General features: G+C 42.3%; 1 long non-coding RNA gene across 1 annotated transcript; it reads right to left on the bottom strand.

Annotated features, from left to right (window-relative positions):
- Positions 1 to 528: 528 nt before the first annotated feature.
- Positions 529 to 1,763, bottom strand: LOC117527630. Its single transcript, XR_004565578.1, has 3 exons — positions 1,272 to 1,763; positions 688 to 873; positions 529 to 592 (listed from the first exon to the last, which is right to left on the bottom strand). It is a non-coding gene; the product is annotated as an uncharacterized LOC117527630 (long non-coding RNA).
- Positions 1,764 to 15,048: the final 13,285 nt, after the last annotated feature.

The following is a 15,048-nucleotide window of genomic DNA, read 5'->3' as shown; positions in this document are numbered from 1 at the left end:
CACACAGATAGGTTTTAAGATGTTTGCGGAAAGAGAATACAGAATGTGAGGAACGGATTGAGAGAGAGAGATTGCTCCAAAGAGCTGGGGTGCATGTGAGCCGGTCACGGTCTTTACTCTTGAAACAGTCAACACTGGACCGGGATTTGATTGAAGGGAATGACTAGGTGTGGCCATGGTACAAGTCACCTGTGAGTTGCTGATGCCATAAAAGTTTAACTACTTACCCTCTTTGCTGCATGGCGCAGTGTTTCAGTTAACGCATCATCGATAGCATCTGGTAAAATTTCCATCTTGTTGCTGAAGGCTTCTGTCACAAAAACAAAATAAAAAATGGTCTTGTATTTTCCTCTTTTTTAACTGGAGAAACGATAAAATTATTTTTAATTGCTAACTAAAATTAAATGATGCAGTGAGACACCTTGATAACTTACTCTTCAAAACTCTAGAGAGTGAGAGGCTGCAGGGCTTTCTTCCCTTTCCATCCTTTGAGGCTGACGCCAGCCCACAACCGCCACATCCCAATTTCACCGAGCATCGTCCTGGCAAAGGAGTTCAGCATTGATCCAGATAGCTGTTTCAGCAGATTCACCTATGACAGAGTAAAAAGAAGTATGTGTGCAATGGCAATATGCAACTTTCATGAAAATAACCACTTCTGCAAAAGTGTTAGGAACAATAATTTACCACTGTCCTCCTAAACTCCTGGTCCTCCAGCGTTTTGCTGAATTGGTCCAGCTCCTCCGTTGTTTTAAGTCTGGCCTGCATTATCTCCAATGCAGTCAGCTTCTTCAGCAGCCTGATTCCTCACCAGTAGTTGTAGTATGCGGTCCACCTTTGACTCCAGTCTGTCGAGTCGTTGCTGTGTACCATCTGTTACAAAGTTGCTTCAAGTTTAGTATACATGAAATAGCTCCAATGCACCTGAAAGCAGGAACACGTATGTAAACACAACAGAACTACTCGATCAGTTAATAGGCCTCTCATGCAATGAAATTTGATGACATGGTTGTTTGTATAAATACATTAAGATGGCATCGAGCTGGCAGCTCGGTTATAGAAATGAGTTTGTAGAGGGGCAGCTGGCTCTTATTAACAAATTCCATAAAAACCTGAAACATATCTGTGCCTCTCGTGTGGCCTTTCAAAGGTAAAATGCTCAGCAGTTCTTTTACATTCATGTCAAAAAACATTCTAATAAAAACACATAGCTGAGCCACGTCCACAGTATCAGTGGATTCATCGAATTGCAGAGAAAAACACTCGCATACCTCAATATCATTCCTCAGTTGCCGATCAATATCCTCCGCCATTAACTCACATCGTCGTGCAACAGACTTTCTTGAGAGCTGCACATCCTGCAGACACGATCTCCTTCTGATTTTTAAAATCGGCAAAGAGCACATCTGCAGCTTCCATGAAAGCTTCTTTCACAATTTTACCATCCTTGAATGATTTCTTTCTTTTTGCCAGAACACGGCTGGCACTATAAGAAGCTGTGGTTGCAGCCTTACTGGTGGTATTTGTCCGGGGGAAAACGGCCTGTTGTGCTGCAAGCCGGCTTTTAGCCGTGAAGCTAGCATCGTAGCTCTTGTGGATCGTCTTAAAATGCCGCTCCAAATTCCCTTTCTTTGGTAATGCCACGTTTGCATTGCAGATAAGGCAGATGGATTTGCCATTTGAATAAACTAAAAAATAATCTTCCTCCCACTCTGGATGAAAATGATACGTTTGGGATCTTTTTTCCTCCGCCATTATACGCTCGCGTCACTCTCCACTGTAGCTCCTCACGACCTCTTGACCCTGCGCATGCGCAGATAGAATGAACCGCGGGAGTTTCCCCCAATGCGATCGACCGGTCAATCCGGACTAGACTATCATCGGGACGGTAGGCCTACTAAAGTATCCCTGAGAATGAAAACTTTCGGAAAATTAAGCAAGTTATAAAATGTAAGTGTTAAGAAAGAAAATACAGGAATCACTTTATTTAAATTTACAACAATACCAATTCACCAGCCTTATCAATCAATATATAGATTGATAAGGCTGGTGAATTATGTAGTTAATAGAACGTCCCCTCAACGTAAGTACAACGTTCCAAAGAAACGTCCAAAAACTGTAACAAGTAAACGTTCCTGATGGAAGTTACCAGGAGGTGGACAGAACGTTCCCAATTGTGCAACGAAAATGTAACCTCCCAGCAACGTTGCAAGGACGTTCCGTGTTAGCTGGGAAGAAACACTATAAGAAATCAAGAAAAAAAGATTGTGGCAGTCAGATCTGCTCGTTGACATTGACCCTATGTGTCTTTTTGCAAGGAATGTTTTTGCAGTTTTTGCTCTATGGTAAGATGCATTATCATCTTGAAAAATGATTTCATCATCCCCAAACATCCTTTCAATTGTCCAAAATATCAACATAAACTTGTGCATTTATTGATGATGTAATGACAGCCATCTCCCCAGTGCCTTTACCTGACATGCAGCCCCATATCATCAATGACTGTGGAAATTTACATGTTCTCTTCAGGCAGTCATCTTTATAAATCTCATTGGAAAGACACCAAACAAAAGTTCCAGCATCATCACCTTGCCCAATGCAGATTCGAGATTCATCACTGAATATGACTTTCCTCCAGTCATCCACAGTCCACAATTGCTTTTCCTTAGCCCATTGTAACCTTGTTTTTTTCTGTTTAGGTGTTAATGATGCCTTTCGTTTAGCTTTTCTGTATGTAAATCCCATTTCCTTTAGGCGGTTTCTTACAGTTCGGTCACAGACGTTGACTCCAGTTTCCTCCCATTCGTTCCTCATTTGTTTTGTTGTACATTTTTCGATTTTTGAGACATATTGCTTTAAGTTTTCTGTCTTGACGCTTTGATGTCTTCCTTGGTCTACCAGTATGTTTGCCTTTAACAACCTTCCCATGTTGTTTGTATTTGGTCCAGAGTTTAGACACAGCTGACTGTGAACAACCAACATCTTTTGCAACATTGCGTGATGATTTACTCTCTTTTAAGAGTTTGATAATCCTCTCCTTTGTTTCAATTGACATCTCTCGTGTTGGAGCCATGATTCATGTCAGCCCACTTGGTGCAACAGCTCTCCAAGGTGTGTTCACTCCTTTTTAGATGCAGACTAACGAGCAGATCTGATATGATGCAGGTGTTAGTTTTGGGGATGAAAATTTACAGGGTGATTCCATAATTTTTTCCTCAGAATTGAGTGATTCCATATTTTTTTCCTCTGCTTGGTCTAAAAAAGTAACCGTTACTGACTGCCACAATCTTTTTTTCTTGATTTCTTATAGTGTTTCTTAAAGCCAGAAAGTTGCCATTTGAAATGACTTTAGTTTTGTGTCATGTCTGTGATCTGCTTTTTTTCTACAAAATTAAACAACTGAATGAACATCCTCCGAGGCCGGTGATTCCATAATTTTTGCCAGGGGTTGTAGTACTGGACTTATGTTGAGCACAGACAGACAAAGATAGACAGACGCAAAGCCCTCATAATACCCCATGGCCTTATTTTGATGGCCTCAGGTGGACTTAGTTCATGTCAGTTTAATCATTTGTTTCTTCCTGTAGATTGAAGTGACCGATGCTAAAATGTTTTCAAAATGTTTTAAGAATCAACTTATGAGTAAAAAAGAATTTAACCCCTTAACGCCTGAATTTATATAGCTGTATATAAAAAAAATGTTTTGTGTGTGTTTTTGCCTTTACGTAGATGGTAAATAGTGTTGAGATTATTAATTTCACTTTTGCACAAAAACTAAATAGTAATTTTGGTAATAATTTATGTTATAATGTTATAATAATACTGGTATGTTGCAAATATGCGACAACAGGCTTACTGGTCAATTTGGTATGTTGCATATTTGAGTCAAATATTGTAGCATATATGCGACAATAGGCGTTAAGGGGTTAATACTCCAGAGTGATCAAAGATAACCGACGGAAACCAACTCAAACATGTATTTCCTCTTTATTAGGTTTTGAACACTTCAGGTAACACTATTTAAAATAAACAACTTTTCAGACCTACCAATATTTGATTTCTGTCACTCAGAACAGGTTCAAGTTGAATGATCTGGTTGTGTTGCAATGACGTTTGTAAGGATGTAAACGTCTCAGCAGAACCACTGCTGACAAAATAAGTATTGGGGGGGAACTGGACTCAGAAAAATACCGGTCGTTTATTATTTTCAGAAATCTGTCGAGAAGTTACTTCATCAAAATTTTCTGATGTCACATTATGAGAAATAATAGAATTAGTCAACATTCAAGAGAATAGAGTTGTAATTTTGTAACATGTAGATGACATTGTATTTCATGAACAGTTTGTATTTTTGTGGAAACATGTAATCCTTAAACTAAGAGTCACCATAAAAAAAAAATCTAAGTTAAAGCAGTCACATTAAAACATTTTAATGTACGAGGTCTATTAGAAAAGTATTCGACCTTATTATTTTTTTCAAAAACCATATGGATTTGAATCACGTGTGATTACATCAGACATGCTTGAACCCTCGTGGGGATGCGAGAGTTTTTTCACGCCTGTCGGTTACGTCATTCGCCTGTGGGCAGTCTTTGAGTGAGGAGTGATCCACCCTCTCATCGATTTTTTCATTGTTTAGCAATGGCTCAGAGACTGCTGCTTTGTTTGATAACAATTTTTTCAAAAACTGTAAGGCACAACTGAGTGGACACCATTCGATAAATTCAGCTGGTTTTCGGTAAAAATTTTAACGGCTGATGAGAGATTTTGGTCTGGTAGTGTCGCCGTAAGGACAGCCCACGGTGCCTGACGGCGATCTGCGCTTCGAGGCGGCAGCGTCTCGCCGTTTCAAGTTGAAAACTTCCACATTTCAGGCTCTGTTGACCCAGTAAGTCGTCAGAGAACAGAGAACTTTCAGAAGAAGTCGGCAGGAGTTTATTCGGACATTCCATTGTTAACAGAACGTGCAGGCAGAGTCGCATGTCGGGCCGGACCCGACCGCGGGGGATTACGACAGGAAAAACACCTCCATTGGAAACCTTAACGGGCAATGTTTCTGTGTAGGCTCTCAGTTGTCCAGGTGGTTTCCATAGTAGAGAAGCTTGAATCTTCGACTGGACTGGGTTGCTTGACGCGAGGACGTTTCGCTTCAAATCGCAGAAGCTTCCTCAGCTAAAATTCTTGCTCTGGAAGTCTGACTTCTGTCTGACTCTTGTAGAGACAAATAAACAGAAAGCCACAAAAGCTGGAGTTTTAAACTTAACCAGACCCCTCCTACTGAGAGGCAGACTGCTATAGGCTAGTGACTAAACAATAGCTCTAATTAGCAACTATTGTGCTGTAGTTAGCACACCTAATGGCAGGACAGCTGTCCCTCTAATGATGGGATGGATGCCTTTCTGATGGCTCCCTTGACGTGAATGACTCATTACCATGAACAAAAGACTGAAACTCCTTTGACCTGAGTACCCCATTGTAAACAGGGGATAAAGTGTGTCTCAGACCCCCTCCCCGGTTAAGGCTGGGTTTCAAACATTTCACAAAGAATGCCTCCTTGACCCTCTCTCAAGCCATTTCTTCTCTCTGGCTAATATTTTAACTTCCTTGTCCTCAAACGTGTGGTTAGTGTCTTTGAGATGGAGGTGAACTGCAGACTGTGGTCCACTGGCGCCCTCTCTGCGGTGCTGGTATATCCTTTTGTGTAAAGGTTGCTTTGTTTCACCTATGTAGTGTTCGTTACAGTTTTCCTGACATCTGATAGAATACACTACATTGCTCTGTTTGTAACTAGGGATTATGTCCTTAGGGTGAACTAATTTCTGTCTCAAGGTGTTAACCGGTTTAAAGTAAACTGGGATTTTGTGCTGTCTGAAGATCCTCTGTAGTTTTTCCCCTACTCCTGCTATATAAGGGAGAGACACTCTTCTTCTTGTCTCCGTCTCCTGTCTATCTGGTCTCTTTGTTCTCTGGGACTTCTGCACTTTGTCCAGGGACCATCGTGGGTACCCACATACTGTGAGGGCTTTCCGGACACGTTGTTCTTTAGCTCTTCCCTCTGCAGTTGTGGGCACCTGTAGGGCTCTGTGTTGAAGCGTCCTGATCACCCCGAGCTTGTGTTCAAGGGGGTGGTTTGAGCCGAAGAGCAGATATTGGTCAGTGTGAGTTGGTTTTCTGTAAACCCGTCTGGAGCTGCCTGTTCTCTCCAATCGTAACATCACAGTCCAGGAAGGCTAAATGGTTGTTTCTGGCATCCTCACGTGTGAACTTGATATTGGCGTCCACCAAGTTGATGTGTTCTGTAAAGTCCTCAACTTGCTGTTGCTTGATTTTGACCCATGTGTCATCAACATATCTGAACCAGTGACTGGGAGAGATGCCCTTGGAAGACGTCAAGGCAGGTCACTAGAAGCAGGTCACACAGCAGAAAAGATCCAGCACAGTTACCTTAGGAGGATTTTGGGTCTTAGAATTAGAAGGCTTCATTTTAAATATTAGACCTCCAAAATAATCTGGATAGTCTGCACAAAATGTTAGAAACCTTAGTGGGGGAAGAGGCCCATAATAAGATCACAAAGTTCATAGTTAAAACTCAAATGGCTGAGCATTTAAAAAGTAAGGAGCGGCAAATCAGGAAGTTTCACAACCTTTTAGTGCAGAAAAGGCATACTTTCAGTGGGAGTATTTTTAAAGATACACCCAGACAAATTAGTGACAACAGGGAAAATTGGATAAAGAATCTCTCCAACAGGGTTCTTACAGACAGAAAAGGATGTGCTCGCCAAAGGACTAAATTTCTCAGTGACCCCTAAACATATTCCGACAGTAGATTACATCACTGCAGTAGAGTCAGCCATTAAACATAACAGTTTGTCAGAGTCAGAAGCTGGGGACGTCCGACTAAGAGTCACAGCAGTGCTGAACAGTGCTAAGCCTCCTCCGTCCAACATCACAGGAGAAGAATGGAAAGCTTTGTCAGCACTGCAAAAGGACCAAAGCATCCTTATCCTGCCAGCGGATAAAGGCAGATGCACGGTGTCCTGAACACATCGGACTACGAGGCCAAGATCAACTACTTGCTCAGTGACTCCAACACATACGAACGTCTGAAGAGAGACCCCACGAGCGGCTATAAGAAGAAAATCATTAGCTACCTCCAAACCTGGAGAAAGAGGGACTCATCGACAGGCAGACATACTACAGACTGTACCCTGGTGATGCCACTCCGTGCATCTATGGACTGCCCAAAATCCACAAACAGGACGTGCCACTCAGGCCTATTGTATGTAGCACAGATTCCATCACGTACAATATGGCCAAGTACCTCAAGTGGATTTTGGCTCCTCTAGTGGGTAACTCAGACCACCATGTGGAGAACACACAAGATTTTGTGAACAAGATCAAGGACCTACAGCTGGAGGCAGATGAAACTATGGTGTCATTTGATGTGACATTGTTGTTCACCTGCATCCCCACTGCTGAGGCCGTCTCAGCTGTGAGGCAGAGACTGCTGGATGATGTGTCTCTACTTGAAAGGACCAAACTCACACCAGACCACATTTGCCAACTCTTGGAGATCTGTCTCAACACCACATATTTCCTGTTTAGGGGGAATTACTACAGGCAGATTCATGGTTGTGCGATGGGGTCTCCGGTATCCCCCATTGTGGCCAATCTGTACATGGAGCGAGTGGAGAAGACAGCCTTGACGTCTTTCACAGGCATCTCTCCCAGTCACTGGTTCAGATATGTTGATGACACATGGGTCAAAATCAAGCAACAGCAAGTTGAGGACTTTACAGAACACATCAACTCGGTGGATGCCAATATCAAGTTCACACGTGAGGATGCCAGAAACAACCATTTAGCCTTCCTGGACTGTGATGTTACGATGGGAGAGAACAGGCAGCTCCAGACAGGGGTTTACAGAAAACCAACTGACACTGACCAATATCTGCTCTTCGGCTCAAACCACCCCCTTGAACACAAGCTCGGGGTGATCAGGATGCTTCAACACAGAGCCCTACAGGTGCCCACAACTGCAGAGGGAAGGGCAAAAGAACAACATGTCCGGAAAGCCCTCACAGTATGTGGGTACCCACGATGGTCCCTGGACAAAATGCAGAAGTCCCAGAACAAAGAGACCAGATAGACAGGAGACGGAGACAAGAAGAAGAGTGTCTCTCCCTTATTTAGCAGGAATAGGGGAAAAACTACAGAGGATCTTCAGACAGCACAAAATCCCAGCTTACTTTAAACCGGTTAACACCTTGAGACAGAAATTAGTTCACCCTAAGGACATGATCCCTAGTTACAAACAGAGCAATGTATTCTATCAGATGTCAGGAAAACTGTAACGAACACTACATAGGTGAAACGAAGCAACCTTTACACAAAAGGCTATACCAGCACCGCAGAGAGGGCGCCAGTGGACCGCAGTCTGCAGTTCACCTCCACCTCAAAGACACTAACCACACGTTTGAGGACAAGGAAGTTAAAATATTAGCCAGAGAGAAGAATGGTTTGAGAGAGGGGTCAAGGAGGCATTCTTTGTGAAACGTTTGAAACCCAGCCTTAACCGGGGAGGGGGTCTGAGACTTTATCCGTTTACAATGGGGTACTCAGGTCAAAGGAGTTTGTCTTCTGTTTATGGTAATGAATCATTCACGTCATCAAGGGAGCCATCAGAAAGGCATCCATCCCATCATTAGAGGGACAGCTGTCCTGCCATTAGGTGTGCTAACTACAGCACAATAGTTGCTAATTAGAGCTATTGTTTAGTCACTAGCCTATAGCAGTCTGCCTCTCAGTAGGAGGGGTCTGGTTAGGTTTAAAACTCCAGCCTTTGTTGGCTTCTGTTTTATTCTTCTCTACAAGAGTCAGACAGAAGTCAGACTTCCAGAGCAAGAATTTTAGCTGAGGAAGCTTCTGCGATTTGAAGCGAAACGTCCTCGCGTCAAGCAACCCCAGTCCCAGTCGAAGATTCAAGCTTCTCTACTTAAGGCCAAGTTGGAACATGCCCAAGCTGTTAAACAATTTCTCAGTTACTCACTTGTTGAAGCCATCAAAAGCCGCCCTGATTTTACAAATGGTTTTCAACACGGAGGTGTTTTTCCTGTCGCGGCGCACAGATTCGCCGAGTCATCCCGGAAACGACTCAGTGAATTTGCCTTGCGCCACGTCTTTCATTACAAAATGTCCTTAAACAGTGGAATGTCCGCATAAAGTCCTCTGCCGGACTTTCTGAATCTTCTCTCACGACGTTCCTGCGTGAATTAAGCCTTAAATTAGGATGTTTTCAGCTCGAAACAGGCCGACGACGGCACCTGGAAGCGCTGCGCGACGTCCCGCTCCATGGGAAGTCCTTACACCGACAGAAAACACCCCATAATCTCTCATCAGCCATTAAACTTTTCACCGAAAACCAGCTTAATTTCTCGAATAGTGTCCACTCAGATATTCCTCACAGGTCCACAAAAATTTTGATAAAGCAACGTGCGCCGTCTCGAGCAGCGTGTGAAACAAAGGAATTCAGCGAGGGGTGGGACCACATCTCACTCAAGGCCTGCCCACAGGGAAATGACATCACCGACACGCATGAAAAAACTCACGCATGCGCACGAGGGTTCCAGCGTGATTGGTGTAATCGCACGTCATTCAAATCATATAGTTTTAAAAAAAAAAGTGTCGGTTTCTTATCTAATAGACCTCGTATAGTGATTTTGAGTATTTTTTTTTTTCAAAGATTCTATAAAGCTGTAATAAAGACAAAAACATGCTGTGAGAAAATACAATTAAACGACTTTTATTAGTCACATTTACAAGTAAACTTTCTGAACATTGACCTCTTAAAACTTTTAGAATATTCCTTTAAAAATTAGATATTTTTGTTTTACCTGCCTTTTCCCCCCTTCGAAACAGACCCCATAAAAAAACAAAACAAAACCACACCACACACACACACAAATGAGCTGATTGGCAGAGGAGATTTTCAAATTTTGGAAGTTGTCTGGTTTCACCAGTCACATGACATTTGGACTCGCTACTCTGTGATGTCACAGCAGCGATGAGTTCACTTCTCATTCTGCACAACTGGAATAAATCCACTCTCAGCTGAACTGAAGGATTTGAACTCTCTCAACCAGTGCAGTTTTAATTGGCAAACAAAAACAAAACAGGAATGTCATTTAAAACAAAACATGCATCTTAAAAAGAAACAAGTTGGCAAAATGAAATCTCACCATTGAAACATTTGACTCCCGCTGCCCCGCCAACAGACAATCCTGCTGTAACAGACGTTTCCAGCAGTAAAAACTGGTACAAAAACAAAACAAACAAAAACTGGTTTTGGTTGTCCCAGTTTAAATCCTGCTGAGTACTTTTAGTAAAAAAACAAAAAACAAAACCTGCTGACACTCTCCAGCGCCCCCTGGTGGTCATTTCTCAACATTTGCACAAAATACACAAGGGAAACAAAATTAGAGAAAACAGTTTTCACCCCACACATTCTTTGACGATCAGTGCAAATGAGGTAGACATGACAACTAAAGACAGCATTGGATCACACTTGCGTCACGTTTCCATGGAGATGGCAGTTCCATCCATCACTCAAGATGTGTGATACAAATAATCATTATTATTGATTTATGACTGATCCAACTTCAAATTGATCCTTTCATCCAAACCAAAAAACTAGAAGAGATTTAGTTTCATGACATGATGTGGCATTTGTGCTTTATGATTTAATTCCATTCATTTTTAATTTTGGAACATTAAAGAATTCAGCTGGATGGAACACATTAATTACTGACCATGTTTAAGCAGGCATAAATTAAACCCACTCAGACCAAAAAAACTGGATTTAACTTACAAGTTCAATTGTCTCCCCCTGACAGGCAGTCACACAGTGAAGTTATTTACTTTGTCAGACCTCAAACTGTCTGACTTGATTCAGGTCAAAGGTCAAACATCTTTTCATGCAGGTGGACTGAGCTACCAAATTATGTTTTCCATCTTTTGACTGAGAAACAAATTATTACAAATCTACTCAATGGACTGGCAAAAAACTGATCAAAGTCTGACATTTGCATTCCAGATTAAAATTTAGAAGAGATCAAGTCACATTTTGAAACTGGATGAAGTTTGTGATTGGATGATTGTTTTCAGCTGCCGTCTCTGCTTCCTTCCCATTCATGATGGCACATCCAGGGAAATCCTTCGCCGTTTCCCCACAATGCCACACTGTACCCATTCGGACTGTGCAAACAAAATGATGAGGTTTTATTGACAGAAGAGGACAGTCGAGAGTTACAGTGTTTGAAGAATTAGAGTCTGTCACGCAAAGTGCGGGGGAAACAAAACAAACAAGCACGACACCGAACGCGTGTGAAAAGGTGCGAACAAGTTCACGCCCATTTTAATACTGACTCAAAAAAAAATAATAAATGCAGCCCTGTAGACTCCTCCCCCTGAGACCTCTACAAGGAATGCTGGGAAAAGTAGTCCTTTATCTTTCTTAAAACATTTATTTTTTATAGCTCTACACAGTAATGTATCCCCACCTAGTGGTTAGGATGGCAATACATACAAAAAGTTTGCACTAAATTAACGGCTGCAGTAGTAGTAGTAATAATATCTATCTATTCTAAATGGAGTGACGTGACAAAATAATCATTATTCTTCCTGTAACAGCGTCAGTTAGTGCTTCTATGTACATGCTAAGTGTCTGGACAGTTTACACATGTATCTTACAGTTATATAAATAGGTAGTGTGCATCTTCATACAAATGTACACAAGTTCCATGCACTCAAACTTACTCATTTGAAAATTTCTAACATACAATTTATCTATAGACGCAGACTGAAGCCTCCATCAGTGCTCGGAGAAATTTAAACAAACAAACAAAACTTCTGGCAGAATGGCTTTAAAGGACAACTCCGACCTTTTGGGAAGTTTTTCTGACGTCTTAACCAACAATCAGATCAAGTATTATGTTCTGTGTGGAACCAAAGTAGTGATGCTCCAACATGAGTTTAAACCCTATGCACCATGGGAGAAAACTAACCGTGACAGATAAAAGTGTGCAGGAAACCATTCATGGTCTCTTAGGCATAAACACGTCAAAATACACTTTTTTTTCTCCCCCCCCCCCCCCCCTTCACTTTAAGTATATAAAAACAAACACAAGAACGTCACTCCATAAACAGCTGGTATAATATTTTTCTGACCACAACTAAACTCCATTGTGCTCAGAAATCTGTTTTTTGACAAAAACCAACTGAACCAGAACTACGTCAGCTTCAACCAGACTCGATTTTTAAGAGAAAGATTTAAAATAACTGCAGTCAGCAGATTTCTGCTTATAAACCAGCACAGCACTGCGAGTGCAAAAGACCGATATATTTTACTCTAAGGTGAACTTAAGTTTTTCTCCACTTAGTAATTAAATTTCCTTTAAGGCACAAACATGCTGTCTTTTTAACCCCCCCCCAGTCTTCATGCACATACTCAATTTTACTGCAACAAGCTACAATACTCATCAACCATGGCGGCAGTGTGATTGTGTTCTGGATTATAACTACTGAGTACTAATACAACAAAAATACTCCGGTGGAACAAAACAAAAATGGTGAAAATAAATGTTAGTGCACGGCCTAACCATGAGATCAGAACAGCTGAGGCTGATTTACAGTGTAAAGGCCTTACTGTGGCCCCCGGTGGCCAGACTTATTAACGCACTCTCTCAAAAGGAATAATGCAGATACTCTGTTACATCCAGAGCTCTCAAGTCTCACTCATTTGGAGTGAGATTCACGCTTTAAAATGGTCCTGTCAGGTCTCACGCACTTGGCGGTGAGACTCAATATGTTGTCACACTCTCATGCTAATGCATGACATTTCCCGAAAATGACCCGCAAGACAAGATTTGGTGGAAATAAGTCCTTGAACGTATCTCAAATGAGAGCTCTGTACATCATGCAGTGAAACTGAAGTGTGTTTGTGCCTTTAAATATCCATCAGCCTAACACGGACAGGATCATTCCACTCCAGATCGCTTTTATGATGGTTTGGATTCTTACAGTGACTCAGATGACGAGTGTCACTTGTGTTGTGAGGGAACATCAGTTACGACATTTTGGTCATGTGGTGTGTTGTGTTTCTCTGAGCACGATCCAGCGCACAGGTGCCTCGGTGCTGAGGACCTCCAATAGATGGAGGAGGTCAAGGACACACCCACATTTCACCTGGGTACGTACTCTGGAGAGGTGGGGACGGATCAGTTGTCTGCTACGCAGGGCCCAAAATGGTTCTGTAGTGTGACGGACCGCAGCGACGCACTGCACCAGCGCATGCTCTCAGAGCCACCTATGATTGATTTCAAAACCTAATCCCCCTGGGAACCACAGTTACATTGGACGGATGTACTGCAGACTACAGAAGCCTACTGCATTCACTGGATAAAAAAAAAAATTCAACCGCTGATCTCGTAATTATGAAAAAAGATCAGGTGTCTAAATTGTTTTATGTATATACTTCCGTACTTCCAGTCCCTCAGTAAAGAAGCGGGCTATGGTTAGCCAATGATAACACACTGTAATCAAACACAAAGTGTGGATTTTCCCCTAAGGTGCTCCTGGATGAATGTCCAGGGAGGAGCACGGGGCGCCTCACCAAAATGAGACGTGTCTCGCTCCCCTCCAGACTTCCACAGGAGCATGTGCATTTTGTAGCCAAAATGCACCTGCTCTCTCTCGACTTCCAGCTTTCACTCTCACAGCCCCACCGACCACTGAGGGACAAAGAGAGGCTCCCTCCCAGCTGGGTGCATGCCAGTCTGCGTGCCCCGTGCCCCGCCTCGCTGGAGGAGTTCATTCATCCAGGAACATGTTAGGGGTTGTTCCACATTTGTGTGTGCGTGGTGTGCAATCAGTGAGTGCAGTGTTGGCGGTTACAACTGACTGATTTTCAATTCTGACTCAGGAATTATCGCGCTTGTCTTTACTGAGGGACTGGAAGTACGGAAGCCCATTCTACGGAAGAGATTACAACAACAACAACAAAAAACACCACTTTTTCTCGTAATTACGAGATTTTTTTCTCTAATTACGAGATCTTTTCGCTTACGACGAGATCTTTTCATGTAATGACGAGCTCAGCGGTCTGATTTTTTTTTTTTTAAATCAGTGAATGCAATATGCTTTTGTAGACATCGCCCTGGAGGAAGGAGGGAAAGATGGTTTCTAAAGACTGGAAGATGGTTCTTGGGTTTTCTCACCATATTTTCAGCTAACAGGAGAACCTCAGACTGCTGGACTGGGATCAGTACGACTAACACGTCATTTGACAGGTTTACCATTGACATGGCGAAAGAAAGAACATTTCCCAAAATGCCAGAGTATTTCTTTAAGACGACTTGTTCAGACATGTCGTCTTACCTCAGCCTGCCCAAGAGTGGCAGTGTTTTGTTTTTGTAAATGTGATATCACACACACAAAAAAAACCTGCCTTTAGCCCCAACACCCCACTGAATGGCTTCCAAAACGTTTAAAAACTAAAATGAGGATACAGCATATTTAATAGTTACAGTGGTTTCCTAATGCAGTGCTGACTAAGTGGAAGCTTCCAGCAGTCACTCAACCTGCACAAAACCAAACTTCAGATAACCACAAACTCTCCAACGTGGACCTCAAGTGGTCCGACAGGCGAACCCGTGTCTCCGACTACAACCACCTCTGTGCAACAGATACTGACGTGTTACAAAATGAACAAATATACGTTTGATAGATTGTGTCGACTTGTTCATGTTGTAGCACGTGGCTCGTTTTCACACATGTGACACGCTAACAGTGTCCTCTGTGCTGATTTTAGCAACTTAGTTTTTTTTTTGTTTTAACACTCTTCCGAGTGATTCCTTCAATTCCCAAACTACTGCATCAAGAACAGTTAAAGTCCTGCAGACTTAAAGTTTTTTTTTTTAATAATTGATAAACTGCAGCTCCCGATTTACTAAATCTCTTGAGAAATGCTAAAGGTGACCACGCCCCCTCCCC

This window comes from Thalassophryne amazonica, chromosome 16, assembly GCF_902500255.1.
Source record: "Thalassophryne amazonica chromosome 16, fThaAma1.1, whole genome shotgun sequence".
NCBI classification, from domain to species: Eukaryota; Metazoa; Chordata; class Actinopteri; order Batrachoidiformes; family Batrachoididae; genus Thalassophryne; species Thalassophryne amazonica.
The sequence above is the reverse complement of the archived record's forward strand: the minus strand, read 5'-3'. Positions and strand labels throughout refer to the sequence as shown.